The 15,464-nt window shown below is 36.6% G+C and overlaps 1 long non-coding RNA gene across 3 annotated transcripts in view; it reads right to left on the reverse strand.

Moving 5' to 3' along the window:
• The window catches only part of LOC101999210, a 278,369-nt gene that overhangs the window by 35,116 nt on the left and 227,789 nt on the right, over positions 1–15,464 (reverse strand). For all 3 annotated transcript variants that reach the window (XR_003378249.1, XR_003378250.1, XR_258189.3), the window contains one exon: positions 11,461–11,513. This is a non-coding gene — a long non-coding RNA (uncharacterized LOC101999210). The remainder of the gene's footprint in view (positions 1–11,460; positions 11,514–15,464) is intronic.

The raw sequence follows: 15,464 nt of genomic DNA on the forward strand, positions 1-15,464 counted from the left end.
GTCTGGGGTGTTTGGTTGGAAGCATCTCCCAGCCCCTGGCATCCATGTGTCCAGGAGTCTGGAATGTTTGGGTGGAACTTTCCATTCCAGGCCACCTCTTCTGGGAAATGCCTCAGTCCAGACTCCATCTCTGAGAAAGCCCAACAAATGGTGACCTCCTCCCCAGAGAGGATCAAGACCACTTCCACAGGCTATAAATAGTTTAAAAACTGCCCCCCAGAGAACAAACAAGTAGTCTTTCTGGTTCTTCCTTCCCATTTTCTCTCTGGGGGCTAGAAGGTCACCCAGGAGTGCTGACATTCATTAAACCTGGACTTTTTCTAATTTGGTTTCATTTGGATTATTGTGTCAGCAGACAGGCTTATCGGGCCATAAAAACTACATCTGGAGGTCCCACCTAGGGGGCTGATTTTCCACTGGCCCAGGGCTACATGTTGGAACACATCCTCCCTTTCACCTATTCTCTACCAGGCTATGATGGGCTTCCTCTGGGTGTGTCCTCATTCTCAAGAGCCCTACCATTAGGGCCCAGGGCATGTTTTATACATAAAGGAAAAAAAATTCCCAAATCATGTTGCCTCCTTTGAACTGTAGATTATTTTATTCTATAGAAAACCTAATTTTCCTTTTGTGTCTGAGTTAGACCACTGAAAAACTCATGACTGATCAAGCTTTTGTTCACACAAGCTGCGTGGTCGTGAGTTGTGGTCATAGTCCAATTGTATTGGTATGAATATTTGTGGTTTAATATATGAATTATTTATATAAAGTTATTTATATATAACTTTAACAAATTGAGATATATAGGAATATTATATGATTTAAGACAGCTTTTATTTTGAATTTTTAAAAAGATTTCAAATGCCTATGTTTCAAAATATAAGATATTTACATTTTTTTTTTTTTTTTGGTTTTTCGAGACAGGGTTTCTCTGTGGCTTTGGAGCCTGTCCTGGAACTAGCTCTGTAGCTCTGTAGACCAGGCTGGTCTTGAACTCACAGAGATCCACCTGCCTCTGCCTCCAGAGTGCTGGGATTAAAGGCGTGCGCCACCACCGCCCGGCATTACATTATTTTCTTTTCTGTTGCCATGATAAAATATTATAACCAAAAGCAATGTAAATGAAAGGGTTTAAAGTAACTTATGATCCCAGGGGCAAGGGAATCAACCATGGTGAGAAAGGCATAGCATAGTGGTAGGGACAGGAGCTGGCTGGCCCACCTACATATTCCTACCATCCACACACAGGAAACAGAGAGAACAGGAAGTGTAGAGAAACACAATGACAGACTTCCTCCCCCAAACAGATGGAGACCAAGCTTTCAAGTACATGATCCTCTGGGAATGGTTTCTCATTCAAACCACCACAGTCTGAATTAGGAAAATTTCTCATTGCTCTCTACTACTCAAAGACATAAATTTTATGAACAAGACTTTTGCCACCCAAGTCAGGAAATTATAATTTTGTTTGATTTATTGATTTACTATAGTTTTGAGGCCTGTTTACTAGCAGTCATAAGCATAGAGCTAGACTATTTCATTTATATGAGTGGGCTAATTTCTATCTACATTTTAAAATATTTTATACTAATTATATTCAAATCACCATCTCCTGTTTTTCTGAAATATATATATATATTACCTTCTACTTGCTTAGCTATCTGTTGTGGGATATTTAGGGATGAGTGGCAAATAACTAGCAGGAGAGAATAGGCAGGACTTCCAGGAAGAGAGAGGAACTACAGGTCAGAATCTGGCCTTTCAGGAGATGCCAATGAGAAGGTGGAAGTTGGATGTGCAGAATGGAGGATAGGTAAATGGTCATGTGGCAGAATGTAGATTAATAGAAACAGTTTAAATTATAAGAGCTAGGTGAGAATAAGCCTAAGCTAACGACCAAGCTTTCATAATTAATAATAAGTCTCCATGTCATTATTTGGGGGCTGGCAGTCCTCAAAAAAGCTGACAAGAAAGTCCAACTATAGTTATTATCCTGTTATATGTTTATAACTGAAATCACCATCTTTAACCCAAACCAACTCTTTATAGTCAGGTAACGACATCTGCATCTAACCATACTTTCTTGTAAACCTTTGAGAGTTCTTCAAGATTTTCACACATAAATTGCAAAGTGTTCCCAATTTAATTTCTTGAAGATTTATGCAATGAAGCCAATTCAACTGTGTTGTCTATCTCTCTTCTTGGCTCACACTCATGCTCTTTGATCTTTCCTGCTTGATTAAGTTGCATAGCTTTCACGCTTGAAAAACTCTCAGATATCATTCTAAAATATAACATCTGGCCTGTTTATAGGATCTTTTAAATTTACCCATTTCTCTTCATTGTCCTTAATTTTTATTTTTTATTCTTTGATATTTTGATGCAGTTATATTATTATCACCTCCTTCTTTTTTCTTCAACTCCTTCTATGATGCTTCCACACCACCACACATACTGAAACAATCTCTTTTTAGTTCAAAGGAGTTATCACTGACTGAAAAGCTCTTGAGATCTGGCATATGGTTATTCATCTTGCTCCTCATCCACCTCTGTTCTTCAAAGATGCCATATTAATAATTCTCAAGTGGGATTACTTTAGCTGTATTATGTACTTAGTGATGTGGGAATGATTTCTTTCTAATCTGTTGCTTTCATTGGTTAATTAATAAAGAAACTGCCTAGGCCCATTTGATAGGCCAACTCTTAGGTGGGTGGAATAAACAGAACAGAATGCTGTGAGAAAGAAGCTGAGTCAAGGAGTCGCCATGATTCTCCCACTCCAGACAGATGCAGGTTAAGATCTTCCCTGGTAAGCCACCTCATGGGCTACACAGATTATTAGAAATGGGTTAGATCAATATGTAAGAGCTAGCCAATAAGAGGCTGGAACTAATGGGCCAGGCAGTGTTTAAAAGAATACAGTTTCCGTGTAATTATTTTGGATAGAGCTAGCCATCAAGGACCTGGGCCAGCAGAAACACAACCCACCGCTCCTTACAACAGAGTAGTGTACCTGGAACTATCTCACATATTTAGCTAGTTTACCTGTCTTTTAAATCTCTTACATCTCCTCCTCTTCAGGCCCCACTTCAAGCTGTTACCCTGGATCACATCTGTGTTCTTTTATCTATATATACATCTCCAAGAATGAATACAACTTATGACTACTGAGTATTCTATGCCTATTACATTACCTAACAAACAATAAAATATGAATGCTGATTGAGTAAATTCATAAAGTATAAATATGTTACAAATTAAAATAAATGGTGATCGTATACTTGCATATGTTATCCTTGACATTTCTTACTTTTAAAACATGTTTATACTTATTTGATTCTTAGCATTTTTAGATTCACAAGGGAAACTGAAATGAAACAATTGAAAGTTGACATATACTTTCATTGACTTATGTAATAGAAAAGGAATGACATACTATACATTCTGTCTTCTTCATTCATAGAAGTTCTGAAAAGGGAACTTGATTTATTTATGTATTTTATTTATCAGTCTTGATTATACCAAATGCTTAAATAAACTACTAAGTAGTTATTATGGGTGGAGCATTAGTGAGGCTGTATTGTTAAAATACATTCAGTGTAAACCCTTATATTTGGGGGGTTGCTCTGTCAAAAACCAATGTTGAGTTGGATGTCTTATGGAGGTAGGATGAATTTCACTGTAGGTGCTGTTGTTGACTAGAAAATTAGCCAACATTTACACTCTATTTGCTAGTTTGGGATCTATTAAGTCAGGAGATGGGTGATGCTCAAAATGCATAGTGGCAAGAGAGAGTCATGAGGTTTGTGGTTAATAAAAAAAAGTAACAGATCTATTAAGTAAAACACTTTCTCCTTGGATCAGCAAACTTCTCTCAATAAAGATGTTTCCAATACTTTTATTTGGGGGGAAATACCAAAGAAAGGGATGTAAATTTTTCCTTCTAATAATAGTAGACCATAGAAATGTGTCCCAAGCCAGACTAAGACAATCACAAGGGTAAATCAAGCACAAAGGTTGTTTCTGCCTCAATAATTCAGGTAATTGAAACTCAAACAGGTTAAGGCATGTAGCTGGCACTTTTCCTACTTACTTTGGTAGTAGAGACACATGATTTTTTTCATAAGTCTGGAACCAGTTTTAAGCTATAGCATTCTCTGGTTATGGTGTGCTAGGAAATATGGAATGAATTACTGGAGTTTCAAATGATATATTCAAGCAATAAATTAATTTGATGGCAATAAATTAATGAGAAGGCAAAGCTTTTGTATGACACTATGGCATGCAAAAGCATTGGCATAGGGAACCCTTGCTTTATACACATATGGCGAAAACACGTACTTTCTTTAGCTTTGACCTCTCCTCAACAGGCATCTCAAATTTAATTTCTAAAACTGGCTTCTTTTTATGTTTCTCCCTACATCCCACACACTTGTCCTCCCATATACCTTAGTTTAATTTAGGATAATGTCATCCATCCAGAAACACAAGGAACAAATTTTCGGAATTTTCCAAGCTTTCATCTGCCTTCATACTGCAATTTTCCTTTCCCCCTTGACTATACAGAAAGTCTGTGAGAAGTTTCACTGATTCCATTCCCTAAGGGACTCCAAAATCATGCACTAATACTACTCCCTGGACTTTCAAACCTTTCATTATTACTGTATGTTTTATTCAGCCTCTTTACTAAGACTAGTGAAATGTCAAGGTTAAGCATATCCAAATCTGTTCTGCCTCCTTTAGGAAGCCACTGGTAATCAAACTGTAACACAAACTACAATGCAATTTTGTACGTAGGAAAAACTAGGGATCTTCATTTTGCAGAGAAAACTTTCTAATACTTCCCTCCATCACAACAAAAATATAAACCTTATTAAAAGACTGTAAGAATAGCATTTCCCACTATTATGGACAGAGGAGCATATTGTTTTCCTCCAAGAGTAGAAATTCTAGATGTTTCTAGTGGTTGATGGAGGTTAAGCACACAAAAGAAAAGAAGAAAAGTTTTGTTAGAAAGGAATTCTATTAGAACTAATATTTAGGAATCCAAAGTCATCAGCTAAAGGAGGAATTAAGAACTCATTAACTTGGAATCATGAGCTCTTACAGTTTGTTGAGACTCCTGAAGGAAGTGTAAACTTTGATGCTAAAGCCAAGAGACCCCTCAAGCTACCCAGTAACTTGAAAAGGAAAAAAGAATTCCCATAATCACTGAGGCTGAGACCTTCACTGCAGAATAAATGAGGGTAAAGGTCTTCAGTTGTAAGAGCTTACAATATTTGGTTCTGGAAACATACGCACAAATTTTTAAATTTATAAGCAAATGTGAATACATATTTTCACATCAACAAGCACAATATACATGACATATTCATGACAGGTTGTACAGAGGAAATTGTACAAACATGTTAAATTCATGTACATACAGTTACACATGTGTGTGTACAACTGCACATTTACACATACATATAAACTTATTCTTATAACATAAATTGTCTATTTCTTTGCTATGCTTACCAAGCAGAGCATATCCATTCTTCAGTTAGCATTATAGCCCAACTCAAAATGCTACTACTCCACTTTGACTCCTTAGAACACAGCAGTTCTAAGGATTACTCTTGGCTTAAAGATTCTCAATTCTCCCAGAGAAGAGAGACATATGAAAAACTTTAAGTAAAGGTCACTAAGAACAATGAAATATATGGGAATATGCCCAAGGAAGTTTTGACAGATGAGCAAAGATGGAGTCAGTCCAGGACAGACTTGTAAAAGGAATCTTAAACTACACAAGATACAAAACAACGGTGGGTGTATTAGACTGACTTTATTCAGTAGCAATCATGTGACAAGATAGAAATGTATCTGAATTTAGCTTTCACGGCCATTATAATTCCTGCAGATTCACTAACCTTATTCACTGTTGCCTTGTGTGATTAATACACCATTAAGCTGTGCAGAAAACTTGAAGGAAGATAAGGTAATAAATTCCTAGTGTAAATTGCCAGCTATCGGGAGTATCAAGAACAATATTTAATAACATGATATATAGTAGCAACACCCTCCTAGCTTACTTGATTCATTGTTTTCTGGTACTTGTCTTTCTGGGTTCTGGAATTCAGATATGAGTTTACCTTTGTGGGATGGCCTTTGATGGAGAGGTTGTGGAGAAAGGGGTACACTCATCCATTGCTGGTGGTAATGCAAACTTGTGCAACCACTTTGGAAATCAGTGTGGCAGTTTCTCAGGAAATTCGGGATCAACCTACCCCTGCACCAAGCAATACCACTCTTGGGAATATACCCAAGAGATGCCCTATCATATTACAAAAGCATTTGTTCAACTATGTTCATAGCAGCATTATTTGTAATAGCCAGAACCTGGAAACAACCCAGATGCCCTTCAACAGAAGAATGGATGAAGAAAGCGTGGAATATATACATACTAGAGTACTACTCAGCGGTAAAAAAACAATGACATCTTGAATTTTGCATGCAAATGGATGGAAATAGAAAACACTATCCTGAGTGAGGTAACCCAGACCCAAAACGATGAACAGGGGATGTACTCACTCATAATTGGTTTCTGGCCATAAATAAAAGACATTGAGCCTATAATTTGTGATTCTAGAGGGCTAAATAAAAAGGTAACCCAAAGAAAAACATATAGTCTGCCTCCTGGATATTGAAAGCAGACAAGATTGCTGGGCAAAAATTGGGAACTTGGGGATTGGGTGGGATGGAGATAAGGGGAAATGGGGAGAGAAAAGTGAGAAGGGGAGGATGGGGGAATGGGATGATTGGGATAAAGGAAGGGTGGATATGGGAGCATGGAAGTATATATTCTAATTAAGGGAGCCATTTTAGGGTTGGCAACAGACTTGACTCTAGAGGGGCTCCCAGGTGTCCAGGAAGATGTCCCCAGTTAGTTCCTTGGGCAGCTGAGGAGAGGGAACCTGAAATGACCCTATCCTATAGCCATACTGATGAATATCTTGCATATCACCATAGAACCATCTGGTGATGGATGGAGTTAGAGACAGAGACCCATATTGGAGCACCCGACTGAGCTCCCAAGGTCCAAATGAGGAGCAGAAGGAGGGAGAACATGAGCAAAAAAGTCAGGACCACGAAGGGTGCACCCACCCTCTGAGACAGTGGGGCTGATCTATTGGGAGCTCACCAAGGCCAGCTGGACTGGGACTGAAAAAGCATGTGATCAATCCGGACTCTCTGAACATGGCAGACAATGAGGGCTGATGAGAAGCCAAGGACAATGGCACTGGGTTTTGATCCTATTTGCATGAATTTGGCTTTGTGGGAGCCTTGCCTGTTTGGATGCTCACCTTCCTAGACCTGGATGGAGCGGGGAGGACCTTGGACTTCCCACAAGGCAGGGACCCCTGACTGCTCTTTGGACTGGAGAGGGAGGGGGAAAGGAGTGAAGGAGCAGAAGAGAAGTGGGGGGGAGGTTGAGAGGAGTTGGCGGAGGGAGAGGGAAATGGGAGGCAGGGAGGAGACGGAATTTTTTTTCAATAAAAAAAAAGAAAAAAATTGAGAAAAGAGTTTACCTTTGTGTGTGTGTGTTTGTGTGTGCATGTGCTATTTCTATTACCTTCCTTAAGATACTACGACTTTTTAATGGAATCGGAACTTAAATAAGACTGCTTTGATTCTATTTTCCTATAAGTGCATTGTTTACGACATTTTGATGGGGCACCATTATGTGGGGAATTGCCTACTTAACACTTGACTTAATTAATTACATGATTCACTTGTCTTTTTTTTGGTACGTTTTTGTTACCCTCCTTCCTTTTAAATTTGAGTGACCAAGCAAAGCCAAGATACATCATATATAATCGCCTATCTTCAATATCCTATTCTTGGAGAAGTTGGGATTGCTGAGATATAAGGTTGTTTAGAAAAATAAGACAAGAATCTGTCACTGTCCCGAAACAAGTCACATGACTATCTACTCTCTTGTCTTCCCCAAGATTTCTCAGAGTTTGCTATTTTTCTAGACACTCGTTTTATGTGCATGGGTCCTGTGTTGCACTTCATTTGTAATCCAGCTGAACATGAGGCCAGTGAGTGATGAGACAACAAACAGACTCTGCCAAGGGCCATGTCTATGTCCCTTTTTATGTTGACTAATTTCTATTTTCTTCCAAAGAAATTACTAAATTGTGTCTCCATATTTTAAACTAAACTCAGACTACAAGATCTGGTGTTCTTTCAACTACAGCTCAATCCAGTAATAATTCTAATTTTGTTGGTGAAATAATGTCCATGACTCAGATGGCATGAATAGCAGGCTATATCACACAACATATTTAAGTGACACTATTTTTTTTCACACAGTTTCTTCTTTCATGTATTATTACTCTTTGGTAAATAAATATCAAGTGTTTAATTCATTAAAATCATTTTTTCATAGAGTATGAACAAAAATAACAATATCACAATGCAAATACTGCATGAAAGGTAACAGAGATTCTAAGTTCATACCAAGACATGTGCTTAGAATTTTGAGATCATATGAGTAAATTTATCATACCATAAATAATTTCTCAAATACTTGAATCTTATGTATGATATGTTAAGGTAATTTTTTATCTGAATTCCAAAGAAAATCACGAAAATTTCATTCAAAATAAGTTCCATTGCACATTACAATCTATATGTTTATATTTCTATGCCTAATCTGTTAGAAAATTATGATTTAATCCATAAGGATAAGAGATGGCACCTTATAAAATGCATGTGTGATTTAATAGTTTTATGTGATAACTCTCTTTTGTCTCATTTCAATCTAATTTAGCTAAATGAATATTTATTCAGCACTCATTAATTTCAATGATGAGTAATACACAGTCATTACAATCTAGGCAAATAGCCTACTGTGGGCAAAAAGATAAATACAAATTAATTTTTATAAGTGAATTCAGTTTTTCTTCAGATTTCTATGAACCGGTATTACAAATGATTGTCCCAGGGAAAGAGAAGCAAATCTCAAGGCTTATGATAAGAGATGGCATTTGTGGTAAATCTTGAGGAATTTGGATGATTGTCAATTTTACCTATTAAGATATATTTTTTGATCATCTATACCATTTGCTTTCCTCTAACAGTAACACACTTACCTATTGCTCCTTTCTATGCCTCTTACAAAACAGTTTTTCACTCCTTCATTTCTTTATTCAGTATACAAATGGGAATTATTCTTTTGTACATCTGCCAGGAGTGTAATTAAGGAAAGCTTTTCTCCGTTTTATTTTGAAGTTCTATTTTAAAAGCAATGTTTAGAGGATCTATTAAATAAATTATGATACACCCAAAGATCATCTAATGCAAGTCATTAATAAAGAGGAAATGGATATTGTTGGCTTAGATGGAGATCTTCAATTAAAAGAGGAGAAAAGCTTAGAATTGTGGAGACAGTATGAAAGTACTTTATTGTTGATTATGGACATGACAAAAGAGTAAGATAAGCAAATGTTAGGAAACTTACTTTTGGGGGAAATTCCACTTCATGTACAACATAATTCTTTATTTTATATTTTAAGTAATCCACACAACTTGGGTTTATGTTAGAGGTGCAAAGTTTATATTATCTATTTTAACAAAAATGATTTTATTAGAATGGAGTTTTGTAACATCATACTAAATACTAAAATTAAGAATCTCCTTCTCTGAGTTAACAGAAAAAATTACTTTTTAAATCAATTATTGCTTTGTAATAATTCAAGAAATGTTAATATTAAGAGACTCTTAAAGGTTAAATTATCTGTAGGTATAAATGGTTCTTTTTTATAGCTGGGAATAGAAGCCACAGTAATGTGCATGCTAGGAAAATAGTCAATTACTGAGTTACAATATCAGCCTCCAATTAAATACTGGAACAATAAAATTCCAGGGAAGCTATAATTTAAAAGTTCACATCAATGTTGAATTTTAAATTTCTTAGAATTAAAGCCTAAATGTAGTTTTTAATCAATAAACAGTCTCATTTTTTTCATTGTCAAAAATGTCAGCAGTTGCAAATAAAGATGAAAACCAATGAGTATAACAATACAAATCTCAGTTTACAATATACTCATTACCAAAAATCATATTTTCTGTGAGAAATGCAACAGACAACATGTATGAAGTTTTAACGGCGTCATGAAAGCTTGTCTATTCATTAGGAAACACTACAATGCTTCTGTACAAAGACACCTGTAGCCAGCCCTGCACACAACAGCTAGGAAGCAGAAGCTCTCCGCTCCTATTCCTGTACCTGCGCCCAGACTGCTTCAGCATGGCCTGCACATGGTGTTCTCCCATCAGCTCCTCAGGTGGCCCTGCACATGATTCTCTGGGATCAGCTCCTCTATCTTTCATTCCGAGCACCAAAAGAACCAGGACACTATTTCCATAGGGGCCTAAGTAGTCATTTTACAGTGTTCCCCAACCTCTCTTCGTTTGTTTTAATTTGATCTTCATTTCAGTTCAACGAATTACCACGAATGATGTAGCACATGTGCTTTACAAATGAGGAAACATCACCATACAGGCCATGATTTGGTGGCCTCAAATCTTGGCAACTGAGTAAACTTCTCTCCCACAACATAACAAAGCTAACGAATCATTAAGCCAGCTCTAAATCAATACGGTCTATCTTCCCGTTTTATGGGAACACTCTGACTCCCGGAGCACTGCTAATTTTTATGTTACTGTTTGGTTTTATCCGAGGTCTCTGATCTGTACTGTTCTGTGCTGTGAGGCATGAAGCAGCCTGTCCTGAATTAGAAAGGAGGTTCTAGAGTGTGGGAGAGGGGGCTGACCCACAGCTGAGCAATCTGCATATGATTCACCACAATTAACCAATTTGGTTTGAAATGGCTACAATTAAGTTATTATCAGAGAAGTAGTTACTAGACTAGAAACTCTAAATTTATCTTCATGTACATCCTAGCCAAATAAGAGCTGCATTTTCAGTACTTTTAAGCAGAGTAAATACTGGAAAAAATCATTCCAAATTGACATTTACATTGTTAAATTGTTCACAACTAGGATTTGTGCGTTAAATGTTTATGCTATTTACTTAAAATGTATAGGCACAGGAAAGCAATAAAAATATACAATTATTGAACATAAGAGATAATATCACTGTCTGCCTGTGAAGGTTCCTGAAGGATGGAAATTATATATAGCGTGCCCAAGTTATTATAAAGCCATGGAGAATATAATGAAAGAAATGTCTACATTGATAAAACATAATGATGTTTTCAGTAAAGCAAACAAATACCGCAGAAAAATATTCAAACTGACAAACACTGTGACGAGTTCAAGTTTAGCTATTAGGCAGAGATAATGCTCACTACAGACAACAAGCGGCATCAGTCCTACCTACATCTAATGATGACGGTATATTTTGAAACAATTAAAACAAATTTATAATAAAAAAAGAGTTTTTCCTACCTTTATAGTTCATTATTTCATTAAATGCTTTCTGAGTGACGAGTAAAGGTAACCTGGGAAAGAAACGAAAAATAGATGACATGGGGGGGAAACAGAAAGGGTTAGGTAGCTTTAAAGTCATTATCAGCGTTTAATATTAGTACTCAATAAGCTGGGGAACTGTACACTGATCAAGGCATCCTTCGATCCCATGTCACAAGTTCATGAGGCTGACAACGCTGTCCATGACTTAGAGGGGAAGGCACATTGTAGCAAAAGTGTCCTATGTGGATTAAGTTTGTTCATGCTTCATTACATATTCATGATTGTATATGTAATCATCAAAACTCTTTACTGTCTATCACTACTAGCCAATTTAGTTCACTGTTGACGTCTTGAAGAGGGGACAAGCAAAAAAATAATAAAATAAAATCACACCATATTGAAAAGATGAATTAAAACAACTAAATGACAACAAAATTAAAAACTAAGTTATTCTGGATTTGGGGCTCCACCTCTCCAGAGATGGCTCACTGAGTAAGGGTATTTGTTTCTGAGGAAAGTCCAGGTTTGGTTCTCATCATATAACATAGTGGTTAACAATTATTTATAAATAAGTTTTAGGAAATCTGATGCTCCCCCTGAGAACTCTCTAGCCAGCACATGCACACATGGTGCACATGCATAAATGTAGGCAAAACACAGTCATACATCCAAGATAAAATAAATCTAAAAACTTAAATTGAATACTTAAAGATATATAACATATTACATTACTAAAAATGTAGGTGCTAAGAAAGCAGATAATTGTTTAGATATGGTAAAACTTCTGCCAAGGTGACACACATCCTGCATTTTTAGGCATCTTTCATTTTCTGTAAGGCTTAGTTTTATGTTGTAGAAATAATACTGAAAACCTTCCTGTTAATGTAGTTTTAAGATTCGTCTTCTGAACTTCCATTAAGATTCAAATCAAGTGGTATCTGCAAGCAGGGCGCTTCATTTAAAATATGTTTTCTCTATATGATCAAAAAAGAGGAAAGAATACATGTTTTTCTCCATTATTAACCAAGTGGACTGTTCTTTATGAGACATATATATCTATGTATACCTCATTCATATATATACATATGCATAAACACATATGTATATACATACACACACACACACACACACACACACACACAAACACACATCACCAAGCCCTTTGCACACATTTCCATTTCTATGACTTGAATCCTACACTGTGGATACAACAAGTTCAGGATGCGGTTAGGCTTATTGTCTCTTAACTAGGTGTCTATAATTAGACCAGGTTACATCAGGGTGTTGTATTTTACTTAAAACAGCATACAGCTTAACACTACCAAAAGCTGTAGGGACAGAGTTTTAAACGTATTACTGTGAAACCATTTCCACTTCTCTTCCTAACAACAACAGCATGGTTTAGATCATTATTAGTACACTGTGACCTTTCAAAAGCTGCAGCTTCTTGCCTGGTGATGGAATGGTTTGGATATACAAGGGCTCCAACAGTAACTTCATGTCCAAGGAATTTGATAAGGCCTTTCCCCCACAAAAACTCTATTGGAGTGAGTGATATGACTGGCTTTCTGTGGCACAGACGGATCTCAATTGATCATATTTTTTCCAAGTGACAGCTGGAACATGGCCAATAGGAAGGTTTCAGAAATGGTTCTTAAGCAACTTGTAGAGGCCAACTGAGGTCTTCTCAGCTGGCCTGAAACTAGAAATGACAGCATCCCAAGGATATATTGTCAGATTGTCATGTTTAATACCTTTTTGGAATAAAAATCCCCATGCAAGTAAAATGTGCTGTATTTCAATGCCACAGACACCTAGGAAGTGTAATTTATAACTTTGCTTATTTTATTTTATATACTATAGAGTAAATATAGTATAATTTGCTAAAATCACAAATACACTCTATCTATCTATCTATCTTATTTTATTTTATATACTATAGAGTAAATATAGTATAATTTGCTAAAATCACAAATACACATACTCTTTTGAAATATACATGTATATGGGGTTAAATTAGTAGAAAACAAACACAGAAATTTATCACTAAAATGTATCCCATCTGCTGGTGAAACCAGGAGAGCCCATTTGAAGGGGTATCAAGGATTTCTTATACATAACAAAGTAAATAGCCACCATGGTCCTCCATTCTGCCCAGGGGTGAATGGAACCAGCAGTCTGATTTCCAACTACCACAGGAGAAAGCAAATAATCACCCCTTCTTTCCTTTTAAGAGGTCATGTCTGCGGACAAGAAGCACTGCTTCTATTGGCTCAGATAGCCTAATGTTGTGGGCATAATGAATACCCACACACTTCCCCCTTTTGACTAAATAAGGTTCCAAAACTAATACAAAATGATATGCAATAAGAACTATTGTCAAGTATTCTCCAGGGGAATAAGAGGGTAATAGGATAAACAAAAATAGAACTACAAACAACAAGGACAAGATCAAGTAAGAAGCACATACTAAATGTACAGATCATAGGTGAATGGCAAATAACAGAGATTATTTCAATAGCGATTTTATTTGGAAGAGTTTAAGTCTTATACCTAATATGCCTTTGCTAAGGTAACAGAGAATAGTAACTGTGACCATCTGGTCTTTAATTTCATCAAAGACCTAAGAAGAAAAATAATATTACCTGAGTAAGCAGGAAATGCAAGCAAATGACTTACAAAAGATGCAAGAAATGACAGAGACAGTTGGCTGCCTGGACAGTCACTCAAAGATGCTTTGCATCATTGAGGCAACCAACTTTGACTATGAGCCTAGAATAGTTGACAAACTATTTTCAGAAGCAGGAAAATTCAAGACTATTTATCCTGTCTTGTCAAGGTTCGGCAGTCACGTTTTCTTTTGTCCTGCTTATCCAGATTGGACAGTGTGCTTACTGTCAGCAGTTGAGGTTCACTCTTTCCTGTGGTGGCTGGCAATTGAACTATTGGTTTCATTCATCCTTTGGCAAAATGGAAGACCACAGTGGCTATTTACCTTGTAGTGTATCCATGAGTGTATCATAAGAAATTCTTGATACCCCTTTTAGGGGGCTCTCATGGTTTTGCCTACACCCATCTTTCATTTTGGAAAATAAGAATGTTTATTTAGAAAATTAGGTACAAAATTTCTTGCTTTTACTGGAGTTTATATATTAATCAATGAAATTAAAAATAAGCACATCTCTAAGGTAAATGATTCTAAGTGCTGTAAAAGAAAGCAGGAAAGAAAGAACATGAAATTAGGTTATGCTTTAAGATAAAATAGGAACATCACAGTGTTTTCTGCTCTATCTACATCACCCTTTTAGCAGCTTGAAATCTGTAATTTACCACTCAGTTCTGATCATTATATTTAATGTATGTTTCTTTCTTGACCTTGTCCTTGTGGATTGCAACCCAAAACTCTTAAAGTGACCTCTGAAAGGGAGAAATGAGGGATTAAAAGGTAGATGCAACAACACTTACATAAAAATGAGTGGTGTCAGCTCAATAGTCTGTGATTAGTTTTAACACTATCTTAGCTTAATGACACATATTATATAAACTAATAACTTTTTGTGATGGTTGTCATCTTGACCACATCTGGGATTAACTGGGATCCAAGTTTCTGAGCATCCTGGGAGGAATTTTCTTAACCAGAGTATTTGGAGCAGAAACACCTGTGGTGGCCCAGATAAAAGGCCATGGAAGATGGGAGCTTTGCTCTTTGCCTTCCTGCCCTCATGTTCACTTTTTAGCCTGTATGTCCTGTTGCTGCATCTGGGATTAAATCCAACTTCTTCAGGATTTCAACATAGAGTGAAAACCAGCAGCTGTCCAGGGGTCCTCAGGAATAAAGCACCACCCTAATATCATTGGGTGTAGCTTTCTGTCACAAGACAGCCACTATTGATCATATCCTGTACGACAGTCTAATAGATGCCTTTTTATCTATCTATCTATCTATCTATCTATCTATCTATCTATCTATCTATCTATCT

Source organism: Microtus ochrogaster, chromosome 2 (genome assembly GCF_000317375.1).
Source record: "Microtus ochrogaster isolate Prairie Vole_2 chromosome 2, MicOch1.0, whole genome shotgun sequence".
In the NCBI taxonomy this organism is placed as follows: domain Eukaryota; kingdom Metazoa; phylum Chordata; class Mammalia; order Rodentia; family Cricetidae; genus Microtus; species Microtus ochrogaster.